Source organism: Pelodiscus sinensis, chromosome 6 (assembly GCF_052426305.1).
Source record: "Pelodiscus sinensis isolate ZL-2025 chromosome 6, ASM5242630v1, whole genome shotgun sequence".
In the NCBI taxonomy this organism is placed as follows: Eukaryota; Metazoa; Chordata; order Testudines; family Trionychidae; genus Pelodiscus; species Pelodiscus sinensis.
The window spans coordinates 112,309,692-112,324,293 of record NC_143057.1 but is presented as its reverse complement, the minus strand read 5'-3'; the positions used below and the strand labels follow the sequence as shown (position 1 = coordinate 112,324,293).

Genomic DNA, 14,602 nt, shown 5'->3' with positions numbered 1-14,602 from the left:
ATTAGCAAATACTTGTTTATTTATGACAGCCACAGGACCCCCCCCCCCCCTCCAGAGACTGTCAGTCCGGAATAGGCGAGCCTTTTCCTCCGTTAGCACAGCCCACGTGCAGGGCTGCTAGGCTCAATGCGAAAGCAATTGCCACACGGTAGTAAGCGCTCTCCAAAGACCCCGTCATGTGTCCCGCACAAGGCACCTCCTCCCATATCGCAACAGGCACCTCCCCGAACGGCTCCTTCAGCCACGCGCACCAACCGCCCCCACCGGCACAGCAGGTGCCACTCCCCGCTCTTCCCCTGTCCCGTCCACCCCTGCGGGAGGGGGCACGCTGCTGTGGTCTCCATAGTTACGGCCATTCCTCGCTCTGCCGTCAGTCAGTGCGCCGAGGCTTTGCGACACTTGCTGTAGGAGTCACGGCAGCTGGATGGAGCTTGTCAGCTGATTTACTGCACTCGAGAGTGGGGCAGCGGGGCAGACAGCCCTGGGCAGCCTTATCCCCGCTAGCGGGGGGGGGGGGGCGAGGGACGGGCAGCGCGCCGCAGGATCGGGTCCTGCCGCTACAGGTAAGTGCCCTTACGGGGGGGGGGGGGGGTATCTGGACATGTCCAACGGGGACCCACCCCCATTTCAAGCAGGAGGCTTTGTCCCCTTCTCCGGGTCCGACCTCTTTCTCTGGGGGACGTGGGCCCCGACTTCGCCTGGCACCTTCTCCGTGCAGCGCGAGTCGCTGTGGGGCCTGGCTCTGCCTAGCACCCCGCTCCCCCGGTCGTCTCTGCCTTGCATTGCCCCTCTGCAGCGCCAGCTTCCTAGTGACTGGGCCATGCCTGGCATCCCTCGGTGAAGGGTGAGAGCCCTGGGGGCTGGGCTTTGCCTGGCGGCCCTGCAGTGCCAGCCTGGTTGGGCCCGGACTCTGCTAGGCTCGCCCCTCCTGCAGTGCGAGCCCGCTTTGGGCCAGGTGTTGCCTGACATCTTTCTTCCTGACCCATGCAGTATGAGCTTCTTTGGGGTCTGGCACTGCCTGGCATCTTTTCCCTCCCTCTTAGGGTTGGGTGCTACCTGGTCTTCCCCATGCAGTGTTGAGCATTTTTGCCTGGGCACTGCCTGACATCCGGGTGAGCCCCTGCAGTGTAAGCTCTGCTGGGGAGGGCATGGGGGCTGTCTGGCACCCCTCTGCAGCTTAGCTGGAGGTCAACTAGGTCATTTCTGGGTGTCTGAGTGGATGGCATACACTCAATTATGTTGGAATTACCCCATTCAGGGAAAGTACAGAGAGGTAGCCATGTTAGTCTGATTTTGATAAAACAAAAAAAGTAGTCATGTAGCACTTTAACAAGATGGTTTATTAGGTGATGAGCTTTTGTGGGGCATCACCTAATAAACCATCTTGTTAGTCTTTAAAGTGCTACATGACTGTTTTTTTTGTTTTGCCCAAAACAAAAAAGTTCAGGATTTAGCTGAGTGAGACACATTGCTGTTACCAGACCTTATTAATTCAGTTGTGTTACAGTAGCAACTTTCACTTCCCAAACAGTTATGTTCCTTTGCTCAATTGGTACTCTTAGAAAATGGGCTCACTAAGAGGTGAGTTTGATGGCATAACATCTGGTGACAATATTTTGGGGGATGGATGCTTTTTGCATATTGGATCATTATATCTGTGGAGCTGTAAGATATGTTAGTGTGGTATCAGGTTTTATTTGAGTTGTGGACATTCTCTGTCACCACAAATATTATAGATAAGGTCCTACCAATTCAGGGTCTATTTTGGTCAATTTCACAGCCAGGTGGTTTTTAAATGTCAATTTCAGGTTTTCAGATGCTGACATTTGAAATTTCAGGGTTTTGTAACTATGGGCGCTCCTGACTCAAAAGGCGGGTAGAGTGGTGGTGGTGATTTTTAAGGCTATTGTAGGTGCATTGTGGGATTGCCACCAGTGTTCCCTCTAAGATTTTTCCACCCATGAGCGGCATGAGTTTTGTCTTGTGCACCAGTATTAAGTTCATGTGTGCTTGTTCAGATATGTGCCACTTTGGTATCCAAGTTAATAATAAATTTCTTATAAATCTCTCCCTTTTTCCTTCTGCTGCCATGGCTCCCACTCTCCCAATGCCCTATCTGCTCCCCTGGTGCTTGCAGCTGCCCCCTACTCCTCATCCTCCTCTGCTGTCCTGGCTCCTGCCCTTCTCACTCTCCTCAGCCCTTTGGGGAATCTCCCTCCCCATCCTTCTTGACACCTTGTCAGCCCAAATGGTCAGGGCAGTGTGTGCGTGTGTATTACACCCAAGTCTTCAACTGCTGAGACGCAAAGTCTCGCTGCAGTGGGCAGCCTAGGAGGCTGGAGGGCGCCCCGAAAAATAGTTTAACGTCTGTGACTTTACTGCTAGGGCCGGGGTCCCATCGCAGAGGGCAGCCAACAGGCTCTCAGACGCCCCGGTGTGTGTGTGCGCTATACACCCGAGACTTCAACTGCTGGAGGAGGTTGACGGGCGCCCCAAACAGTTTACAGGGAGAGCTTATTACACCTCAGATTTTAGCTGCTAGGATACAGAAATCCCTTTGCAGCGGGCAGCCTGGGGAGGCTGAGAGGTGCCCCAACAGATCTGTCACCTGGGAGTGACACAATCCAAAACGCCCAAGCTCTTCCTATACCTGTCCCTTTTGACCGGCTGAAGTTCTTTTGTTTTGTGTTCGGTTCGGGTACAGCAGCACGGGTTCAAGTCAGAAGCTTGACACGCACTGGCTTATTTATAGGAGAAAGGAAGAGAAAATAAAATAAACTTGGTTCAGTATATATATATTTATAAGTGAATGAGGGCACCCCACTTATTCCCAAAGTTTATAGCTAAATCACCTTACCAAAGGCAGTTTACAATAGAAATGAAGCAGTTTGCCTTAAGAAACTATAATAAAGTAACTAAACTTATAACAGAGTAACAATTAAAGTGTACACATAAAGAAACACATTGCAGGTACAATTCTCACCCCTGCGTTCCAGACTTGGCGTGGCCAGCGTCTTTCTCTCAATCCCTCGGGAAGAAGTAGAGTGAGATTGGGCATCCCACGGACCTCGGGAGACAATCAATACCTGCCAGCAGGTGTAGGTGATTGGAGCTCAAAGGGGGTGGGCTACTAAACCCCCCTTTATGCCCCGTGAGTCACGTAGGCTTCTTCCTGGTCTCAAGTGGCCAATTAGGAAAAATGGCTTTGAATGCCAAGTTTCCCACGAAGGGTGCAAAGCATAATTCACACCTGGGAAAATGCAGACAATGGGCACCTCTGGTATGTGATGGGCAAAGATTCCTCTCCTGAGACAGTGCAGGCGTGTCAATTACTGGTACTAGCCATCAGGGCGACAGGAGGCCTCCCAGTCATCAGCTAGCCCATTTACTGTTTGGTTTTCTGTTTATGATAGAGTCAGGGATAGGCACCACACCTGCGTTCCCAGGGCATCAAAAGCTGACTGCCTTTCTCTTGCTCTCTGGGGGGGAAAACAAGATGGGGTTCGTGTCTGGCTACACACCACCTGTACCCACCCTTCTCTTCCCCCTGTGCCCACTCCTCCTCTAGCCCCACTCTGATTATCTGTAGCTACCCCTTCCCATCCCATCTCCTAACATCTCCCTCTACCCACCTGCCCTGCCTCTCTCCTCTGTCCTCCAGTGCCCGTCTCTCCCCTCCACATGTCTGCCCTTCTGCTTCACCCCCACAATTCCCTGGCACCTGTACCTTCTCTTACCCCTGCATCTTTCTAGTGCCTCTCCCTTCACTCACTGCCCCCACCCTCTTTGCCCTCTTTCTCCCTGGTGCCCACCCCCTCACCACCCTTGGCCCCAGTTCTCATGCCCCCTGTGCTCTCACACATGACTTACTCCATCCTGACTTCCTCATGCCCACCCCTCCTTTCAACCTCTCTTATCTTGACACCTACTCCTCCCCTCTCTTCTTCCTTCCTATTGCCCCCATTGTCCCTCTTCCAGTTTCACCCTGTCCCCTCTCTTCACCCTCCCCTCCCCTTAGTTCTCCCCTTGCTCGTTCCCTAACTTTCTACTTTCCTCATGGGAAGTAGTTTGTCGGGATTGGAGCCAGGGCCGCAGTGCTATTTTTAGTACTGTGGTCCAGGCTCCAGCTGCTCCTGAGGTGGGACTGCATGCTGGGACTGGAGCAGAGGCTGCCTGTGGTGCTATCTTTAGTACCACGATACTGGTCCCTGCAGGACTGTGGTACTAAAAATAACATCACGGGTGGCCCCGGCTCCAGCTGGAGTAAAGCAGCAGCCTCACAAGACCTGTTCTAGATGGGGCAGCCTTACCAGAACAGCCTCACCTCATGCACCCTGGCTCTAGGCGGAGTAAAAGGGCAGCTGCCTGCTACCAGGAACCTGCCACCATTACTTGCCTTCCGTTCTAGCAGGAAGGTGAGGAGTGAGTGTTGCTGTGCAGCTCTTAAAATGACATGGGTGGACCTAAAATTTTTAGTGCTCAGCTGCGCAGGCATGCAGCTTAGAGGGGAACACTGATTGCCACCCTTCTGCTCTGCTGCTGGCAGGGGCACTGCTTTCAGAGCTGAGCAAACAGAGAAGAAAGCTGCTGACCAGCATTGACCTCCAAAGCAGTGTCACTACCACAAGCAGCACAGAAAATGAGGATCACGGAGTATAGGAGGGATGGATTAATATATGTCTGGGTTTCTCCACAGTTTCCTGCCTGCATGGCAGTGCTACTGATGACAGATTGAAGCATACAGTTTCCTGTAGAGATGTCAATGTGTAGAGGATTACACGATAAACCAATGGGCCTAGGCTTATCAATTAATCCTGTCGACTACAATTAATCCTGTCGACACAACCTTCCCTCCCCCCTGATGCCTCCAAGCTCCCTGAGGACAGAGGCTGCTCTGGCATCCCACAGAGCAGCCTCTGTCTGCAGGGGATCTTGGACCCCCCAGAGTCAGGGGCTGCTGCTGCAGAGAAGCCTGTCTGTGGAGAGCTCAGACCCCTTATGGATGGGGCGGCAGGCAAAGCCACTCTGTGTGGGGAGCTCCCTCGTGGACCAGTTCTTGCCTGCCACCTCATGCTGCTGCCTCTGATAGAGAGGCAGCAGCACAGGGTGGCGGGGAGCTCCCTGAGAGTGGGGCTGGAGCTCGCTGGCTGCTGGCCCACCCTTGGGTACTATCAAATAGTTGTATAACTGCTAAAATTTGATATGGTTACACGACTATTTAATTACTGTCTAACATCCCTAATCTACTGGAGATGGGTCTGATCCAGCCCAGGACACCTCCTATAGGGGTGTTTCCATCCCAGGGTAGAACTAGTAGCTGGAGCCCTGTGCAGGGTAGGAGTCCCTGGCTGGATGGGAGATCAGAAGTCATGGCCCATGATGTGTTTTTTCACTGCTATGAATTTTGTAGGGCCCTAATTACAGAATCAGTTAATAGGAATATGGTGGCACCTTTTGCTCTTCTAAAGCAAATCCCCTGTTACAGGGAAGGTTTTAGGAATTAGTAACTTTTGATAGTGATTTGATGCCAGTCAAGAGCTCATTCCTTTTATCCAGATTTCAGGATTTCTTAGCCATTGTTTCCCTCTATTTACCATTGTTGTGAAAGCAGATACCTGCAACCACACAGTGCTTTGTGCACTTAAATGAGAGCTCATGTAGGTACAGATGTCAGCCAACTTAGAACTCATTGAAGGATCGAGGTCTGTTGTATCTTTTAGAATTTTTTCTTCATAAGAGGAATTTTCTTGTGTGTTAGGACAGGACAGGAACATAAAAGAGAAGGTGACAGCAAACGATGGTGACTTATTTATAGATTAGGAACTAATCCTGTGAAGATTTATTCATATGCTTAATTTGTGCAGGTGAATAGCCCAACTGAAGAAAACAAGACTCCTGCAGTTTATTAAGTTGAGCACTTGTAGAAGTCTTTGCAAGATCAGAAACTTGGAGTATAGATCTTGCTATAGCAGCACTACCTCTGACCATGTTAAAGATTTAATGAAATCCTTAAAATGAGTTATGGTAGCACTTTTTGGTCAATGAACATTATGATCTTGCTTTAGAAATTGTTGATAGCTTTAAATGTTACTCCTGAATAGAGGGAGCCTCCACTTCTTCCTCCTACAAGTTTCAGGATGGAAAGCCAAATGGTGATGATTGTCATCTTTATGTTTTCGTAATATAGTCATGTATGTTTGGTGTTCTTGAAAGTTCACTATAAAATTAGTATCTTTAAAAATAACTTGGGATAAGGGAACCTTGTATGAGTTATACGAGAAAAGTCGTCATAACATGATCCCTATTATTTAATGTAATATTTTTCATAATAGACAAGATAATCTTAGGAAATAGCAAATAATTTAAAATAGCTTGACTGCAGAAGGCTTTCTGAGAAAACATGCAAGTAAGGTTTTTAAAGTTATCAAGGAAAAACCCTTCATTACAGAAATGAGAAGCTTTTAAACATTGGCTAAAATTAATCCTATGGATATAATTTTATAAAATGAGAAACCAAAAGTAATTTATCATTTCATGTTAGCAGCAATCATAGAAGGTATTTTCAGCCTTAATCCATTGTTTGTGTTATTAAAAATGATAGTAGTCTGCATATATATAACTTTAATTCTAATCACTCTGCTGGGGTGAGTAATATAACCATTTTTAGCCTTTTCATTATCATTGGTATCATGATTAAAACTTAGGGTGTAGATCTTGTATCTGTACTGGTAATATTTTTATGAATATTTTACAGACCATTTGAAGTAATATTTTTAGAAAGTTTGATTATCATTGATTTTGTATGTGTTTGGCAATAGTGTTTAGAGAATTAATATCTTTATTTGTAGTACAGTATAGGTTGAACTTCTGTAAACTGGGATTCTGGTCTGGCAGAAGGACTGTGGGTGTTGTCGAACCAGAGAGTTCCAGTGGAGGGCTGGCAGTTGGGTGCGCTGCAGAGGGGTTGCCAGGCGTGCCAGAACAGGGCTGCCTAATGGGACTGGGAGCCCAGAGAGTTGGGCTGCCGAGGTTAGCCGGGGAGGGGAGGAGGCAGGAACCTAACCTGTAGGGCAGTGGGACTAGTGGTGGGGGAACCAGCCGGGAAGTCAGTGCCAGTCCAGGACTAGAAGGATCAATAGCAGGAGGACCAGATATAACTTCCCCTGGTCTGGCAAAATCCCACATCCAGGACCAGTCAGGTCCTGAGGGTACCAGACCAGGGAGTTCCAGCCTGTAGTTTCTAAGATCTAGTTAAGACCCATTGTACCAGAGCTGTATGAACGAGAAACAAGAAAACAGTTCCCGTCCTCGAGAACTCACGCCATATGTGATAAGATGCAACAGGTAGCTAAGACAGACAAATGATCCAAGCAGGGTGGCACTGGAGAAATGATAAAATGAAAGAAGAGTAAAGCAAGCACATGTTGCCCATAGAACAGTAATTTTAGCTCACTATTTGTCTAGCTGCTGTTGCTAGATAGGCTCAGCTGCAAAAAATCTAAATGATGTATATAGATAGCTAAGAGAACTTCAAACCTTGGCCCTCTGAACTACTTGCAAATGCATTTAGTTCCAAGATTAAGACAAAATTTATCATTGAAATGAGTAAAGTCAGTTAAATGTTCATGCATCTTGTATAGTTCATTTAAAAAAATGAGGCTGGATCCTACAAAAACTTCTTAATTTGTGTGTTCAACAGGACTACTTGAACATAAAATAAATGTGTTTAAGTCTGATGAAGAGGATCTTTAAATTGATGACACTGGGAATAGAATAGTTTCCTCCCCAGTATGAGGGTAATTCACTTGCATTTTGCTATGATTTTATTAGTGTTCTACAAATATTGCAGGCTTTTTTGAAATCATTAGTGACTCAATGAATGTACATCACATTAAGAGTTTATACTTTCCCTTTGCTGTGTATTTGAGTGTGTAGTCTCAGGTATACTAAATTACCCCTAAAATTAATTTTCTAGGCCAATGTAATTTGGTCAGCCTGATGAGACTGACAGCTGTATTGCAATCATTGTATAAATAACTAGCAGATGTACCCAGTGTTGCTGGGGTCTGTTACTGGAGGAATTTCTTTATTTAAAAAAAAAAAACCCACGAAAAATATACATGTGGTATTTCAATGATTGCATTTTTCGAAAATGAAGGCTGGAGTGAGTTTGGGGGTGAAGAGAGACAGAGGGTAGGATGGCTTAGGGCCAAGGGTAGGAAGGTGTGGGGGGACTCAGGGCAGGGGTCTCAAGATAGGGGGCTGGGAAGTGGTAGCAGGGATTACTGGGGCCATCCATGGCCACAAGGGTGGTGTTGCTCTGGTGGCAACTCCTCCCAAGGAGGCCGATGTAGCGCTTCCCTGCAGGCGGCCTCCCTCCCCCCTCTCCAGTTTTGCTCTCCTGTGGCCTGCAGGCTGTTTGGAGCGGGATCAGGGTCCCGAGGCTGCAACCTTTTCCAGCTGTCTCCCTCCCCCTATGGCCTGCATGCTTGTGTGTGTGTGTGTGTGTGTGTGTGTGGGGGGGGGTGATGCCCCCTCCAACTGTCCCCCTGCAGCCTGCAGGCTACGTATTGGAACAAGGCTCTTGGGGATACCCCTTCCAGCAGTGAACCCCCCTGTGGCTTGCAGACTGTCTGCAGGGGCAAGGTTCCGGAGGCTGCCCCCAGCCTCCAATGGTTCCTCTACCTGTGGGCTGTAGGCTGTTTTGAGAGGGACTATGCTCTGTGGTCTTACCCTTCTCCAGCTGCCCCCCCTCCTGGCCTGCAGGCTTTTGGGGGTGGGGCGAGGTTTTGGGGGCTGTCCTCTCCTCCATCCACCCCCCATGGCCTGCAGGCTCTCCATGGGTGCGGAGGATGGGGAAGGAGGAGCAGGTTCTAGGTTTGGGGCAGGGAGCCTACTTACCTGATCTGGAGATAGACAAGATGGCAGAGCTCCAGCTCTGCTGGCCACTCTTTTGGTGCTGCAGCTGCTCCCAGTGGCCACTCTCAGTATCACGTCCTTCCTATCTCTGCCCCCTCTCTTTCTATGTTATGGGAATTAGTCCCTTTCCCGGCACTTCTCGTTTTCAGGCACAACCACACACTGACCTTGATTCAAGTTAGGGTAAGAGGAAGCTACATACCAAATTTGGTGGTCCTAGCTTTTACGGTTTAGGAGAAATTCTAGAATAAATTGACAAAGAGATGCACAGTCAGACACACTCCTAAATAAATATATAGATCAGGCATGATTCCTGGATTCAAACTATTTACTCAGTTTATATGAGCCCCTACACAGCCTACCAACTTGATCCAAGTTCAAAATAGTGACTTGGACTCGATTCTGCAAGCATGTACTTAACCTTACTACCCCAACCAGTCCCATTGATGTCAGTAGACCTACTCATGGTGTCAGCCGACGGTCAGAGCAGTGAGTCCCTTATGACCGGCTGAAGTTCTTTTAAATTGTGCTTGGTTCTGTTACAGCAACTGAAGGAGTCAGGTTAAAGCTTAAACAGTTACTATTTTATTGTTACAGGGTAAACTTAGTTGTTAAATGCTACTGCTGTGTTACAGATAACACAGACACTACAAAGGACAGGACAGAAATTACACTAATAAGTCACTTACAGGTACCATGAAACCCTTTTGGTTCTCTGAGCTCTTATTAAATGCATGCAAAATACACATAGCAGGTATATATTCTCACCCCTGCGTTCCAGACTTGGCGTGGCCAGCGTCTTTCTCTCAATCCCTCGGGAAGAAGTAGGGCGAGGTTGGGCGTCCCACAGACCTCGGGAGACAATCAATACCTGCCAGCAGGTATAGATGATTGGAGCTCAAATGGGGTGGGCTGCTGAACCTCTTTTATACCCCTTGGGTCATGTAGGCTTCTTCCTGGTCTCAAGTGGCCAATTAGGAAAAATGGCTTTGAATGCCAAGTTTCCCACGAAGGGTGCAAAGCATAATTCACACCTGGGAAAATGCAGACAATGGGCACCTCTGGTATGTGATGGGCGAAGATTCCTCTCTGGGACAGTGCAGGCGTGTCAATTACTGGTACTAGCCATCAGGGCGACGGGAGGCCCCGGGTCGTCAGCTAGCCCATTTACTGTCTGGTTTCTGTTTATGGTAGAGTCAGGGACAGGCAGCAAACCTGTGTTCCCAGGGCATCAAAGGCTGACTGCCTTTCTCTTGCTCTCTGGGGGGGGAAAAACAAGATGGGGCTCGTGGAAAAGCAAGATGGGGTTTTTGTGTCTGGCTACACATGGTTAAACATTTGTGCGAGTTAGCAGGTTTGGGATCCTGGAGATGCAAGTCCTAGTATTCTGTTGTTAGTCATCTTGATAGCTGCTTTAATTTTTTTTATCATCAGATGTCCAGAACTGAGCATCATAAAATTAATAAATGTACAGTTTAACTCACCAACTGCTAACTCTTCTATTCAGTTCCTCTCCTTTCTTTCTTTCTGAATGTGAGGATGGGTGGGGATGTAAGTTGCATTAAAACTTGTCATCCTGAATATCTTTTTGCTAGTTCTGCTTGCTGACTTCCAACATATAACTAATATCTTGCTGTGCCAGCACAAAAAGAAATTCACTTCTTGATTGTACTATAATGTTGTCAAGATATGGATTTTTAGGTGGAATTAATTGAATTCTTGGAATTGAGGATTCTTCCTTTTTTTGTTCCTTAAATTTGCTGGAATTTGGGAAAAAAACCCCACCTGCCTAAAAATTTGTATTCTTGCAATACTTTCTTCACTTTTTTTTGTCTGTGAATATGTACATCTTAAAACAGTATTAAAATCATATAACTGCTATTTGTGTTTCATACACGGAGTGGATAAAGTACAAGAGAACAATTGTCATTTCCTATTCTGGTTCTACTTCTGTCAATCAAGATGATAGTAGTAGTCTCTGATACCTGTCAAACTAAAGATCTGTCTTCAACATTGTTTTATTGTACTTAATATAATACAATGCGTGCACTCTAAAATGGTATTTATTGCTGAGATTCAAAGATATTTCCAACATTGACACTATCTTAATTCAGTGAACTAATCTAAACCAAATTAATGCCACTTTAATTCTGAATTAAGCTAAACCAAAAATCCAATGAATAAGGCAAACTGAAGTTAAGCTACCTGAGTTCTGAATAAGCGTGTCCACTCAGGGGTTTTATTCTGTTTAAATAATGTACTTTAAAATCAAGTCCTTCGTTAATTTAGAATAATTTTCCTGAGCATCATGCAAACAAACCTTTAGGCTAGAATAGATACAGCTCACTTTTAGGCATTCAGCTTTAATGCCACATTACAAGTCCTCCAAAAATTGCTAGTCTTCCTGGGAAAAAGTACAGACAACTAAAACATGATATTGTATTATGTAATTATTCATTTCCCTTCTGCTTTTTGATCATATGCTAGTAGATATGCTTGTCTACTACTGTAGCCTGCTGTCATTGATGTAAAAATATTGATTGCTTACTGACATTAAATTAGGGGTTTTTTTAAACGAGATATATTTGGTATTCAGTAATGATAGAGAAGCTGTGTTCATTGCAGTCCAGCTCAATCATCTGTTAATATGAGCCTGTGGTCTTTCCTGAAAATGAAGTTTTTAATGAAGGCATTGAGATCCCATAATAAAATACTAGAAGAGAACAGGTAGTTATTGTGAATAATCTGTTCCTTTTTTAAAGGACTTAATCTTAAATTATTTTGTGCAGGGTTTGCAGTATTGTGTTTAAGTACAAAATTGTGAAATGTTTATACTTTTCCAGTAAAAGCTTAAAAATATACAATTTTTATTTTACTGTTTATGCTTATATTTTTCAGTTTGTTTTCTACATTTTGTAGGCTATTTCCTTTGTAGTTTGACTTGATTAGGTGGGGAGTTTGAATATGAGATTGTTAGTCTCAAGTTTCAGAAAAAATATTTACAAACTCAAAGTATTAGTACAATGTCCTTAGTTAATATGTAGCATAGCACAGTTATGTTTAATAAATTAGTTTGCTTAAATAATTTAACTTTGATTTATGTGGGAAAATTGACATGTAAAAGAAATATAGCTTGTGTTTCTATAGAGAAACATCTGCATTAACTTGACAATATTGGCATTTGCATCTGGAAAGTGATGTAAAATTGAGTTATTACAAATTAAGAATGTCTTACTGTTAGTTTCTTGGCGTGTGTACAAAGGATTTTCCATAGTGCTTGAGATTTTTACTAGCTTTGGAGATCATCATAATCTATGTATTTTTGTGATGGATTGCTATTTTGTCCTTTTTATTCAAAACTTTAAACTGCTAGATTACATTTCCAGTGAGGTATCACATATTGTGATTAACAAATAGGGATGCTGGGTAACTGTACATTAACAGTTTTATTGAGACTGTTTTTATTTATCATAGAGATGAAAAACATGGCACATTATGCTTGTATGTATGAAAGAGTGCAAAGGTAATATATTGGCTCCAGAATGAACTCTAGTTCATCTTTCCACACCCTTTATACAAGTACTGTGGCCATAGGAGTAAATTTTTGTTAGGCAGACAAGGAAGAGCACTGTGGGAAACTGATGTTCTAGTCATATTGTAGGACTGGAGTAAGTCCTAAGCTAACTTTTTCTCTTCTGTTAGTGATAAATTCTAATTCAAACACTAAGCCTTGAAAAAACCTTGCTATCTGCAATTCTTTTAAGTCCCATTAGTTTCCACTAGTTTACAAGTATTCTGTGATCAGGATTATGATTTATTCGGTGTTGTAGCCATTTTGGTCCCAGGATATCAGCAAGACCGGGTGGGTGAGGTAATATTTTATTAGACTATGGCAGTTTTTATAAGATTGGTGTTGGTGCACAAATGTACCACATTTGCTTTAGATAAAGCTATGGTGATTTTTTTTGTACGTTGCTTTGAAAATCTATTTTATTAACAAGATAAGTTTTGCAAATGTTTTAACTAAAGTATTTATGAAATATCACAACTTTTTGACAATGTGTTTTGATTAGATGGTAACCATACATATTTTTTACATTTTTCTTACATGTGTTATAGTTCAAGGTATTGGGAACAGTCAGGAAAGGAACAATTGATCCTGGCATTGCATAATAGTCAACAATACGTTTTCAGGCATGTTGTTACAGAAATTCATTCTTAGTGTTGTTAACTGACCTGAAACTATTGAGAGATTTTTTTCCACAGAATGACATAATGCCATTTTCTTAAAATATCATATTAAAACCTGCAGGATTGCTTTCAATAGTCACCAGAAGATTGAAACTGATTCCTGAAGACTCCAGTCCAATCCTGGAGGGTGACAACCGTAATTCTGATGTAATTTGATCAGTATTGTAGACAGCACTATCTACCTAGATTCTGCACTACTCGTGTTTTCTAAATCACAGTCCTTTATAAATGTAGTCTAATAAAACACGCAGGCTGCCATAGATTGATCTTCCACAGTAAGTGACTGCTCATGTTACACTCTTGAATGGGGCTTTGTGGAAAAAAATTAGTATCGCTGGTGCTTTACAGATATTTGATGCTTGGTAGCTATGGTGTGTTCTTCAGTAATTTTCCAGAACCATTGCTATTCTCACTAACTATTTTCTGTGTTTCTGTAAAAAAATTCTATACTTAGCATATTATTAAAAATATGCTACATTATGTTGGGCCCCTCTGGTGCATGCATTGTTATTTATGATGTTAAATAACAGTACACAGCACTTTGCAAAACACACATGAAGTTTCCTTCCTCACACACAGTAATTTCAATTTATGTGGAGTGGCATTGGTAAGTCAAGAGATGTTGCAGTGTTGTAAGTTTAATGTAGGAATGCTGAAGAAAACACGTGTTTTGACGAAGAAAGGTTTCTTAACACATTAAAGTTGCAAATTTTGGTTTAAAGAGAACAATTAAGAGAAACATTAAATCTCAAGTAATATGCTTGCAGATGGTATTAAGGATGAAGTCCTCTATGTACTAGTTTCTCTATTTAAGCAAATGGTGTTTTTTTTGTTTTAATTTTTTGTCCTTTTTAGACACCAAGTAGAAAATAGGTGTGTTTGTTTTTACCTTAATTTGCAGAATGCCTTTCAAGTTCTATTTTACAGTATTTGTGTTGGACTTGTTGGGAACAACAAGACTTTGTCCAAGAAGGGGACAGTTACATCGCTGAGAGCAGCGATGGCGGCCAAAGTCCCAGGCCCTTGAAATCTTCTCCAGAGCTCTGGGTGGCTTTTAGGAATGCCTAGAGAGGCAGAGGTGCCACGCCACATGCTCTGGGAGGCACTGAGGGCCTTGGGGAGAGGACATGTGGTGGTCCAGGTTGTTTGGAGGGCTGGCTGCCTCTGGCTCCACCCCTTCCACGGGGCGTGGAGCCTCCTCTCCTCATACTTTCTGCTCCCCCGTGTCCACTGGTAGGAATAGTACAAGATTACCTTAGTTAGATTCTGTCTGAATTTGACTATACATCCACTTTACTCAGACTGCTTTTCTGGGGTTTAGCCTACACTTGCAACTTACAATCGTATAATTACGTTGCTCAAAGTGTCACCCCCAGTAATATTGAAATAACTCCTGCTCTGCTTTTACACTTCTCTGAATAGTTTAGCAACT

The 14,602-nt window shown here is 44.3% G+C and overlaps 1 protein-coding gene across 4 annotated transcripts in view; it reads left to right on the top strand.

Moving 5' to 3' along the window:
* Window positions 1-395: 395 nt before the first annotated feature.
* The window catches only part of WDR7 (WD repeat domain 7), a 350,838-nt gene continuing 336,631 nt past the window's right edge, over window positions 396-14,602 (top strand). For 2 of the 4 annotated variants that reach the window (XM_014570212.4, XM_006116574.5), the window contains exon 1: window positions 396-563. The gene's annotated coding sequence lies outside the window, so the exon portion shown is untranslated. The remainder of the gene's footprint in view (window positions 564-14,602) is intronic. The other 2 variants (XM_075932629.2, XM_006116571.4) reach the window with 1 other exon arrangement.